This window comes from Ailuropoda melanoleuca, chromosome 1 (assembly GCF_002007445.2).
Source record: "Ailuropoda melanoleuca isolate Jingjing chromosome 1, ASM200744v2, whole genome shotgun sequence".
NCBI classification, from domain to species: domain Eukaryota; kingdom Metazoa; phylum Chordata; class Mammalia; order Carnivora; family Ursidae; genus Ailuropoda; species Ailuropoda melanoleuca.
Window position 1 is genome coordinate 191327689 of NC_048218.1, and position 12970 is coordinate 191340658.

General features: G+C 41.3%; 1 long non-coding RNA gene across 1 annotated transcript in view; it reads right to left on the reverse strand.

Annotated features, from left to right (window-relative positions):
• Positions 1-12970, reverse strand: part of LOC117802303 — an 82674-nt gene that overhangs the window by 53311 nt on the left and 16393 nt on the right. The gene's annotated exons all lie outside the window — the stretch shown is intronic.

The following is a 12970-nucleotide window of genomic DNA, read 5'->3' on the forward strand; positions in this document are numbered from 1 at the left end:
TACCTGAATTACCATTAATTCTTCTAACAGCCAGATGCACCTACTTGTTTCTATGGCGGAGTCAATGCTAAGCCCAAAGCCAAGCAATCACCCAAAACGCAAAGCATTTGCTGCTGGAGCCTGAAAATCCCCTTGATGAATGAAACTGCACCTCGTAATATCCACGTTCTGAGCCGGCTATTGGCTACAAGAAGGCAGCGCGTGTGGAAGTCTGATTTGCCCCCTCCAGGGCATGCCTCTCTTATATCCCATCTCAGAAAGACGACCGACACACAGCTCCTAAGTGAGTCAAAACTAGAAAGGGTTCGTTTTTCAGTAGCATTCTAACACTGCGGAAACCACGGGGAGAACAAACCACAGTGAGACTCCTTCACTAGGCAATGCCAATGAAAGAAAGAATTATTATGTCAACATTGGCAATTTACAAACGAATCTCAAAACACTGCCAAAGTTTTTCGTGTTATATGACTGCCTAAGAATTATATATAGGTGTAGGCATGGTACACATTACTTTTAAGTCAAGAATTCTGAGCCATGGTTTGGAGGCTCAAAATTACCAAGAAATACTGAAAATTCTCAAAAGAAATTTAATCTTTGTGCTACACTAATAATGATGAACCAAGAAATTAAAACCAAGAATAATGGAGCAATGGTGTAAACCGATCTTTCTAGAATTAGGGGTTTTCAGCATGTAGTCCCTTGGACCATGTGCATCAGAATGGATTGGACTTAGAATCTCTGGGGTAGGGGTGCGTGAGTGGATCAGTCGGTTGAGCGTCTGACCCTTCATCAGCTCAGGTCATGATCTCAGGGTCCTGAGACTGAGCCCCGTGTCAGGTTCCACACTCAGCGGGAAGTCTGCTTGGAATTGTCTCTCACCCTCTGCCCCTCCTCGCCCCCTCGTCTAATAAATACATAAATCTTTAAAAAAAAGAACCTCTGGGGTAGAGCTCAGGAATCTGCATGTTAACTAGATTCTAGATTAGTCTTACATACTTTGAAGTCTGAGGACTGCTGAGGACTACTCTTCCTGTCAATGGAACTGAATAGCTGGTTATAGTTGCTGTCACTTTCCTTTCTTATTCAGTTATTCTGTCTTTGATTACTGCTGAAATCAGAAGCAATAAGAACGCTAAAGTCTCTTCAGAACAATTTGTGACTTTAACTCCCAGGGAAAGGACAGCCAGTCTGGGTTCACCTGAGCCGACCCCCGATCCCTCCTCATCGCTCCATTAAGAAGAGAAAAGCGCAAGCCGCAGAACCTGAAAAACACAGTACTCAAGGCTGAAGTGAAGATTACGTTAAAAGATGCTGCCACTGGAAAACCAAACAAACAAACAAACAACACACTGCTAAAAACAAGAGGAAGAAAATGAAGGAGAGAGGCCACTCGTGTTTACTGACTGCTTACGATGTGCCAGGTACCAGATCAAGAACTTTCTATCAGTTTGTTTGCCACAGAAGTCTCACCAAAAAGGAACTTCTTCAGAAGTGTACGAACACACAAGTTCAGGAGTCTACATCTAAGAGCAGGGACACGCCAGCAACGCATGCCCTAACCTGGACTTCACATTGGCCTTCTGTGCCCACCTCCACGCGCATCATCCCCTGCACATAAAGGATGTTTTTTAAAGATAGATTTATTTATTTACTTTGAGATAGAGAGAGAGAAAGAGCACTCGTGTGTGTGGGTGGGAGAGGCAAAGGGAGAGCAACTCAGGCAGATCCCTCGCTGAGCTAAGCGTCGGGAGCCCGACATGGGGCTCGATCCCACGGCCTGAGATCATAACCTGAGCCGAATTCAAGAGTTGGGTGCTCAACTGACTGAGCCACCCAGGCGCCCCCACATAAAAGATTTTTTTAAAAAGGAAACTGAGAAACGTATTTAAAATGATGCCATCTTTCCACAGTACTTGCTTGTGGTACCTTCTTTATCCAACCTAACATTGTGGAACCTTCCAGAATATTTACAGTAGCTTTCAATCACCTGTTCTCTACTTTGACCAGTCAAATTTACTTCAGCCCGAAGTGCTGGGGGGAAACCCCATCATTATAACTTGAACAGTAAAATGTTTCTTGAACATCAAGAGCAAGTATGAAAATTATGTTTCACTTTGATAAAAAGGGTTTTACCTTCTCCTCCAATACACATGAAGTTTGTAAGGAAATTTTCTGGATATGGGGACCCCAACCACCATATTTAGAAATAAGCTCTCCAGTGCTCCCCTCTGTGTTTCAGGATGACTAGGCACTCAGACGTCTGACAGTAAGGAAGCCGACTTCAGACCTTCAACTTTTTACCATGAGCTGATGTAGAGTGTATCTGGTGTTCCCAGTATTTTGTCTAACAGGAAAATTTGGGTCAGGACAGCAGTTCTCAAACAATACATTAGCTCTGGATCCAAATTTTTCCCCCAAATGAAATCTTAGGAGAAAAGTCCAGTATGGGCACCAGATGAAAGTGGAGCACCCTTAGCTGATGTGGTGGACAAGGGGGGAAAGTCCCTCCTTGGGGGCTTATTTGGGCCCACTTACTCATCATCCCCCAAGGTGGCTACTGAGGCAACACTGCCAAGAGCTCTGTTTTTTTAACAAGAATATTTATTTATTTGCGAGAGAGAGAGAGGGAGAGGGAGAGAGAGAAGGAAAGCGGAGGGAGGAGCAGAGGGAGAGGAACAAGCAGACTCTGTGGCAAGTGCAGACCATGATGCGGGGCCCAATCTGATGACCTTGAGATCACGACCTGGGCTGAAACCATGAGTCAGACCCTCAACCGACTGAGCCACCCAGGCACCCCCGCCAAGGGCTCTATTTTATCCCTGCTCATAAATTGGTGACTTTTTAAAACTCATACTTTATTCTATGTATGCCTTTGCATCTCCAAGTGGGGCACACGTAATAATTTTTTAATGTTAAGTCATATTTCAAATGCTGCTTACACTACATTAAACTTGGGAATTCTACTTCATATTTGGCTAATGTGGACCCTAACACAAAAATTATGGTCTCTACTTGTATCTCTGTGGCAAGGATACCCTTAGCATATTTACATGTTCAACATCTTTTTTTTTTTTTTTTGGAAAGGCAGGCAGGGTAGAGGGACAAAGGGAGAAAGAGAGAATCTCAAGCAAGCTCCACACCCAGCACAAAGCCCGACATGGGGGTCAATCTCAGAACCCAAGATCACGACCTGAGCTGAAATCAAGAGTCGGGCGCCTAACCGACTGAGCCACACAGGCTCATTTTATAAACACAAAATTTTGTCAAGGTAATGCATTTTAAATGAATAAGAACATTATCAGGACATATAAGATCCTCTGCTGTGATTCCACTTTCATCAGTGGCCATTAGCTTGCTACAGATGGTACAATAAGTTTCAGACTACAAACGAAAACGCAAACCAAAAAAAAAAAAAAATTTACTTGGAGATTTAATATGAGGAACGAATTTAAAGTGTTGCAAGGTAATCATTATTTTAAAAATCGTAATACCAGATCACACAGAAGACTGAAATGCCTTCAGGAAGAGCCAATGCCTCTAATATTCTGCTAACAGCCTTTTCTTTCTAAGTATTTTCTGACAGATGTTCTCCAGTTTTATTTTAAAGGGTTAATGTGTCTCCTCAGGCAAAGACATCACATTTCCAGTGTTCTTGCAAGACAATGGCCAGAGTGAAGGGGCTGTCCTGAGTCATCTGGGACCACCAACTTGAATGAGGGAAAGGCCCCAATGTTCTGTCCCTCAGAATAAACATGGTATTTAAAAGTAGCCAACTCTATGTCCAAGACAGTGTCATAAACATTCACATACATAGAAGGGATGCAAGGGAATTACGTTTCAAAATTCATGATTAACCATATTTCTCATTTCAAAATACTGTAAATTCTCCCATGATTTTCATTTTAACTTATTATTAAAAATAACCATGGGAGCACTCTACTAATACTTAGATGATTTTAAAATAGTCAACCTCTTTCCAGGAACCAAAAGCATGGGTAAGAGAAATAAGGACTATAAATAGTCCTCAAACACCTGGTTATGTTCCCCAAATGTATCTATGTTGGTGGTTTAGAACTGAAGCTACTTTTCCCTTAGGAATGATGCTAGTAGTGATAATAGCCAGATCAAGACACAGAAACTTATTTCACTTATAATGTATCTGTACTACTGTTTACCTGAAATGAAATGTATATTCTGTGTTGCAATACTAGTAATTATATAAGGAATAAACTAACAGAACTAAGAATGATTTTTATTTTTCTGTATGCAAATGTGTAAGAAAATTTAATCAGGAGAGGATGACCTACATTGAGACACTCAAGATTACTCAAAAGTTGATGACATTCATTATTACGCCTTATTTTACCTCCAAATATACTACATTCTTTTCCTTTGATAATGATTATACCCCTACCCTTGAGCTTAAAGCTGTGACTAGCATCACTGGAGGGGCTCTCCAAAACTGAACAGAGGGAAGAAAGAAAAAGGCTTAGAAAAAGAGAGATTTACTTGAAATATAGAAAAAAATGTAATTGTATGGGTGGACTTCACAAAGACTAAAACGTGAAAAAGGGAGTGGGAAAAGAAGAGGATTTAATACGAGTTCCACCAAGTAGGATGGAAAAGTGTTGGATTAGACCTCTTAGCTGAGCTAGGACAGCCCAGCTATTGTATGGAGTGGGGGAGTCTGGGAGGCTGACCATAGGCAACGTGCGACTGGTCATGGGGGTGACCAGAATGTGCGCGAAGCAAGTGTTTATAATGTGGGAAGGCTTTGTGTGGTAAACCTGGTAAGAATTTGGTTGTCAACCTTTCAAAAGAAGCAATTTATTTGGCCTGGCTGGTGACTCAGTCGATGAGAACAGAGTCAAGGCTCGGCATGGGGTAGGTAGTGGTATGTGCTTAGCTTCACGGTCACAGGGCATGAAAAGCTCTGAGCAGTAGTCTCTCCAACAAACGGTGCCGGCCAAAAGGAACAAACCCAGCCTATAGACAGCACAGTGTAACAACTCTCTAGTTCTAACAACAACTCTCTGTCCTAACAATCAATCATTTTTCTGTAGGACACTGTTAACTCCTTATTTAATTAGGGAGGGGTGGGATGGAATAGAAGTTAGGTATCACGACCTGAAAAATGTGTTACTATTATCATACCTAACCTTAAACTATTTCCTGAAAATGATTACTGGACCCTATCTTCTAGTGATATGAGCTCCATGCAGTTTTTCTTAAGTAAGTTTTACCCCCAATGTGGGGCTCAAATTCACGACCCTGAGGATCAAGGGTTTGCTCACTCCACGGACTGAACCAGCCAAGTGCCCTGAGCTACATGCATTTTTAACATCACAAATATGCTAAAAGTAAATCCGAAATACAGTAATATTTAAAGACCTTTTAGGTCACAACACAAACTTCGGCCTTACTAAATAGACGGATTACACTTTTGAATGTGAGTGTGAGCGTGAGTGTGACTGGGTGTGTCTAAAGGTGGTGAATTCCCTTTCCGTTACTGGGCAAGTGCGGACAGAAAAGGAAGGGAATATTGGTTACAAAGGTACCCCCCCCACCCCCGCTATTTGGTTCTGGACAAAAGTCAAACTGGTCTTCATGCAGTGTTTTTCAAACTGGAGGGTGAGTTGTAAAATAAATTCGATGCATTGCAAGCAGCATTTTTATAAAAACGAAACAGAATAGAATAAAATAGAAAACAAGGGTTTCTCACACTTAGTGTAACTACTATTTTATAGAACAGTTGTTTCTTTTATGTGTGCGTGTTATGTGTTCTTTTTCATGATGTAAAACATAATCCTTTCTGTGAGTCCCAGGAAAGAAAACAGTTTATTAGGAAAGAAGATTAAAGATCATGTTTGAAACGAGGTGGGAGGCTACACGTGCGGATTTAATTTAATCGGCGCTGTGCCTACGTCACTCATCTCGGAAACTGACCCACAAAGCAAGATGCATTTACATTACTAACCAACAACTGTGAAGATACCATGCAAGTCATTATCACTCATTCATCAGTTTAGTGTCTAATCTCTCAAGTCAGAGGTTATGGAGAGAGGATGAGATTATTAAAAACAATTAAGTAGGGTCATATAACACAGTAATAGCTAACACATGCTGAGGGCTTACTATACACCTGACAGTGCTCTCACCGACTCATTTACATGCCATTAACTCATCTGATCTTCCCAAGAACCCTACAAAGGTAAATATTAATACTATCTGTGTTTTACAGATGAAGAATCTGAGAATTAAGTCAGTTGCCTCTGAAGCAGAGCGGCATCTGAACCCAGAAGTCTGGATCGAGGGCCTTCACGCTTAACTGTATAGCATCCTTAACAGTTCAGACCACAATCATCCCTAATTGAGAGGAAGTCTGTGACACTGGGGAGGACACAGGAAATAAATACACCCCAAAGGCAAACTTGCACTGCTAACACTCTAGCCTCAGCTTTGCTGTCCTCCTACTTTCTCCTGTGGTTAAAGTCCACCGTTGATGCCACCGACAACCTCCTTTACCCTCTGAAAAGCCTGATGCATTCTGAACACGCTTCCCCGCAAATTAGTTCAAACTCCATCTCTTCTCTCCCTCCCTAGAAAACATGTAAAACTGCAACTGAGTGCGTCCCTACTTTTCAGTAATGAATCGAACCCTTATTCACTTAAGATTAAAAAGAATTCATTCTTGGGTGCTTCAACTTTCCCATTAGCCAATCATTTCCAACCCATCTTCCGTGTCTTACCTCCTCAGACCAGTGAGCAGCTGGCAGCCCTCATGTTTACTGTCGGTCTGGGTCACACGGGGCTCGGAGGGGCGTTTCTTTCTTTGCACCCACTTGCGTGACTCTCCTCATTGGTTTCAAACAAGATCCAAAGTTATTGCCGATACAATATACACTGTGAAAGGTGCACCCTTGTGTTTCAGAAAAATATGAAAGAATTATGTGCCAAAGCGTTCTCTTTTTTGTCCAGTCTACCCATCCTTGCCTTCAGGGTATATAGTAAACCCTATAGACAGAGCCTAGACAGACAGTAAATTAAGTAAAAATCAACACTATTCTTGGTAGCATGGTTACCTTTCCTAGCTACCAGGTCCACGAGTAATAAAATAACACAGCGCTGTTTCAATGCTGAGCAAACACAACGCGCTTCTCCATGCTGAAAGGAGAAGGAAGTACTACTCTCCTCGTCTTCTACCATCTGAATTAAAATGGCCAGTGCAAATGAACCCTGGAACCAAAGGGAAACCATGTTCAGATCTTGGTCTGACCTCCCCACTTTGGCTATGTAATTTTCTTCATAAAAGCTCCTTGTGGCGAAACATAATTATCTTTCAAACTTAAATTACAAAAAATTAATGCCTAACACACTGTTACGTGGAAAGCTGAACTATGAGAATAATTCAGGATTCTTTCAAAATGTTAATGCAGTTCTCATATAACTAAGACAAAATCTGAGGCTCAAGTATATAGTGACAATGCTTTCGCAGCCTTTGCTTCTATACACATTCTCCCAGAAACCTATTTAAAGTAAGGCAATGGTAGGGGCACCTGGCTGGCTTGGTCAGAAGAGCGCGCGACTTGATCTCAAGGCCATGAGTTTGAGCCCCATATGGGGTGCAGAGATTACTTGTAAGTAAAAAAGTAAACTTAAAAAAAAAAGTGAGGCAATGGTTTAACACTTATTAAAAATACATATATGTAGAGTTCAGTCAAAATAAAATTTCTAACTGAGTAATAACCGTGTCCACGCCAGTGTCAATGTCATAACCCAAGTCAGAAATATGATTTTACTATTTATCACTATAATAATTTTTAGGTTATTTTTAGGTATATTTAAAGTTACTTCTTTTCTAGGTCAGATTATACTGTTTATTTCTAACACATATTCATTGTGTCTAAAACCAATACTTTCCACAGGGGCTAGGACACATTTTCTATAGTTTTTTTTTAAAAAAGGATGATTCAAGTATGTAGCAATTTAGTTGATCAGTTTCTAAGAAAGATAAAGACTCTGGATAAAATACGACACTTTTTACTAGTAGTATGACATACTGGGATTTTTTGGGGGGCGATGATGTTCATTTTGCTGCCAACTGACCCTGTTTCACTGCTTGGGACCGAGAGCATTCATTTTGAAGACAGCCATAAAGAAGAGGGTAGTGCTTGGCCGTGGGAATCAGGTTTTCTTAAACTGGGAAGCTGAATGACTTCTGGGGCAGGGGGAAGGGAGTCAAAGGTAAAACTGTAGCCTCAGCACGCTCAGTGCACTAGTAAGTTAACGGCCAACACCAAAACTGCTTCTATACCAGTAAAAAATAATACGGCTAATAACCTGCACAGGAACATTTTGTTTACTGATGGGATCTGCCAGATGCCTCCCGAGGATACACGAATTAGGGGTGCTCTCTAGGTTGTGAAGGGGTACATACAGCTAGAAACACATGGAACTCCCCAGGGAGCAACTACTGTTAGGAAAGGAAGTGGGTCCAGGTTGAAAAGTTATCCTACACAAGCTTCGCATTCACAGAGACACAGACAGCATCTCTCTTCTTTTCCTATCTGTGCACATGTCAGCCTGCCCCCCAGTCTAGCAGAGTGGGGAAAAAAACAGGGTATAGGACTAGGCTCTGCTTCCCAGGGCACTTTGCTAAGACACGTGCTTTCCAAGTAGTTTGTTAAAAACAAAAGACAAAGACGACTGAGGTTTAATACCCATTTTTGAAAATCATTCAAGTGAATGAAACCCTTTGACCAGGGATATGAGAGAGATACATATATACATGTCAAAGTACACTTTATCTGACCATATTATTTGTCAATTATACCTCATTAAGGGGGAAAAAACCATCCCACTAAAACTTCTGGTGCAGTAAGTACTCTCTCCCTGTCAGGATCAGTTTTGCTTCTTAATAGCTCTGTGGCCTTGTGCAAGCCGTAGGAGCTCTGGGGAACTCACTTTCCTTATCTGTAAATGGAAAAGGTTAAGGTAAACGGCCTCTAACCTTCCTTTCAATTCCAAATTCACAAGCTCAAATTTAAATTATTTTCCAACTTATTTTCCCCTTCCAATATCTTTGATCTTCATCCTACACTAATTTTGCCTTAAAAGAAAAAAAGGGGGGGGGAATAGTGGGGGAGGGGAGCCCAGGAAGGCTTGTCAAGACAGAGTCTCACTTTAACTTCCTGCTTTGCCCTGAACATTCATAGTTTTAAGAACAGGCAAGTGAATATGAAATGTAATAAACTCCCTATGTATTAATTCTAAACACTTGGCAACATTTGCAGTGTGTTTTAAATTATAGAGATATTCCTCTTTTTCACAATTATATATTGAGCCACTTCTAAGTCCAATGCCAGCTCCCCTGTGTTCCAGGAAACAAAGAGCCTTAAAGCAAAAACTAAACAAGAAAATAAGTTACTGCAAAAAGAAAACTTCTGATTAACCATGGTATTGTTTCTTCCCATTAAGGTGGTCAACTGAAAACTGGTCATATATATTTATTTGCCCCTTCAACGAGAGGTACTGGATTTATTTTCTTCCAATTGTTGATGTATTCATACTCAAAACACTGAAATCCTTTGGAATCTGTCTGCCTTAAATTTCCCACTGCAATAGCAAAATACACTATGTACTTCTGAAAATACAGGATTCTCGGGAAATACATTCAGATATTCATGCTGATTACACAGATTTTTAAAAGGGAATGTTACTTCTAATTTTTAAAATTTTACAATATTTTAAAATATTACACTAGTCTATCTCTGAGGACTAAACAGTAGACTGGAGACTGCAAATATTTACTTAAAAATCTTTAACATCAGGATTATTAAAGTGATGCTCCAAATTTAGAAAAATCTGAGTAACTTTTTTTTTTTAAAGATTTACTTAATTAGAAACAGAGTGCGGGTGGGGAGAGAATCTCAAGCAGACTCCCCTCTAGGCTTGGAGCCCGATGCGGGGCTTGATCTCAGGACCCTGAGACCATGACCCAAGCTGAAACCAAGAGTCAGACGCTCAACCGACTGAGCCACCCTGGTGCCCTGCAGTTACTTTTTAAATCTATTAAAAACCCCTTTTCTAGGGCGCCTGGGTGGCTCAGTCGTTAGGCTTCTGCCTTCGGCTCAGGGCATGATACCAGTGTCCTGGGATCGAGCCCCGCATCGGGCTCCCTGCTCTGCTGGGAGCCTGTTCTTCCTCTCCCACTCCCCCTGCTTGTGTTCCCTCCCTCGCTGGCTGTCTCTCTCTCTCTATCAAATAAATAAATAAAATCTTTAAAAAACAAACAAAAAACCCTTTTCTTTTAGTTGTGGTATTTTCCTTCCTGACTATCACAGCTCATCAACAATATAAAATCAAAAGCTTTTTCCAAAACTTTTAAGTTAGCAACATTATTCAAAGCCAACCAGCATTCAGGGACTGGCGATGCCTCACTCCTGACAGGGGTTAGGTAACGGACTTCTTTCACACACTAGTCTCACTGAGCTTCCTCGTAACATGCACAGTCTGTAAAAGTGGGATGATGGGGTGGGGGGATGGGGTAGCTGGGTAACGGGCATTCAGGAGGGCAGATGATGGAAGGAGCACTGGGTGTTATACAAGATTGATGAATCACTAAACTCTACCTCTGAAACTAATAATTCATTATGTGTTAATTAACGGAATTTAAGAGAAACACTAACACTGGGATGACAGCAGTATCTGTCTAGCCTCAGGCTCCTCACCCAATGCTTAGCACATAGGAAATACTCAATGCTGGGAACATCACTGGACCAAGCAGTTCACTTCCCTTATTTCAGGACAACAACCACATAACCAGACGGGAGCACTGAAGTTCAAAACTCACCAGCCATACCACACTTTGCTTCCTCTCTGATGGTTTATAGTCTTCTGTTTCTCTTATTCATGCTTTCAGAAGAAGTGCTTGGCTACCTGATGTGACTTCTCCCACTTTTCATGATCAATCTAGGGTCCCTGATAAAAGGAGTAACGGTTTCTATTTTCACCTCAGGTTCCCCTCTCACAACAGGAATACAGGAAGATGGCCAGAAAAACTGGGCGAGTATGAAGTATTTTTTAAAAATACATGTTATTCTTCTGCTTTGGGGTTATTAATCTCAAACAGAGTATTTTATGTTCCCAAACGCTGTTTCTATTTCTGCCGTAATTTCTCCCCTTGAACCATTAATAACATTCTTTTCTGCCATTCCCTGAAGCTGCAGGTATGGTCTTGTTCGAGGACACTTAGTTTATCTCCTGCAGTGGAGGGGAGAAGAGACAAGTGCTGTGAGGGGGGAGCCAGGGCAGGGGTGAGGCTTTAGCTCCCTCTCCCACACACTCTCAAAGCTCTTCATTAAAGGGACCGATGTACACATTCTGGCGTTTTTTACTGGCTTCCAGGCATGCACTGTGTACCAGGACGTGACAAGGACAGAAAACACAAGTATGTTGCCTCATTTATTGTCTATAAGATCTTAGAAATAGTCCTCAAAGACAGGTGGACATTAGTTTTGTTTAAAAGAACCACCTTGCAGGGGACCTGAGTGGTTCAGTTCAATTAAGCGTCCAACTCTTGATTTCGGCTCAGGTCATGATCTCAGGGTCAAGATCTCAGTGCGGTGAGATCGAGCCCCACGTTGAGCCCTGAATTGGGCTCTGTGCTGGGTGTGGAAATTGCTTAAGACTCTCTCTCTCCCTCAGCCCCTCCCTAGCTCGTGTACGTATGCTTTCTCTCTAAAAAAAAAAATTAGAATTAAAAAAATAAAACAGCCACTTTGCACATTAAAATCTTTAAAATCTATTGTATGCACTGAGTAATCTTAGGTGTATATAATTATGATTTCTTTATAAATAAGCCTGCCTCTGAGATCAACAACAAAAATTCTGCTAAGATAAGCATTGCAAAAAAATCACTATGATATTCCAATTAGGACATCAAAATAAAGAAGCAACAGATTTTAGATTCCTGTTTTCTAGCGCTAGACTTATAACTAGAACCAAATGTACCGCCCATATAACAAACCAAGCTGCAAACCTAAACCATTTAAAACTTAAGTTCTTAACTATCTTGGAAGAGTGAATTATCATTTCCAAAAGTTTTAAATGGATCTCGGCTTACTGGGCGCTTTACTAAACTATCAATTTGTGGTCCCATGAAGAACATACGAAGGGAAGGAATCTACCATGAAATCCTTTTCCCCTTTAGGTATCAGCTTCTGAGTGGTTGATAGGATACGAATACTTTTCAGTTCCTTAGATGTGGAGCTGGAGATCCTTAGAATGCTTGAGGGGATTAGGTGAGTGACCTCAGTGCATTCCGACATACAAGCCTACCTTCGTATCATGAAAGCTTAAGGTCCTAAAAATGACAGTATTTTTTCAGGACAGCAAAACAATACAACTCTACATCTGAGCCAGCAGGTGTCTCTCTGCAGCCCACAACGCCAACCAAAAAGAACAGGATACAGAAGACCCCTGAACTGCTATAATTCTGTGATCCTGGGACCAGGTAAGGGCATGCATTGTGAGATCAGACCACCAGAAAAGGTATGTTTCTGAGCAACTGAATACGGGATCTAAGCAGATACAGGTAAAGTGCTACTTTTTGACAGTTACATTTAACAGGCAAGATAAGATCTAATAGCAGAGAGGAATTTGTTTCACTCAAAACGGTAAAATGATTCTTGGCTATTGGTCAGGAAAGAAAGGTCAAAGTTCAAACGAAGAGGGCTGAGAAGCGAACGGCACATGAAAAATACAAACAAAAGCTTAGTTACAAAAGGAAGGAGATGGGTGCCTGGGTGGCTCAGTTGGTTGAGTGTCCGACTCTTGATTTCAGCTCAGGTCATGATCTCACCCCATCCCCACCCCCGGGTGAGGCTCGGCACAGAGTCTGAGTTTCTCTCTCTCTGTCCCTCTCCCCCGTATGCACACTCTCTCTAAAAATAAATAAATGAATCTTTAA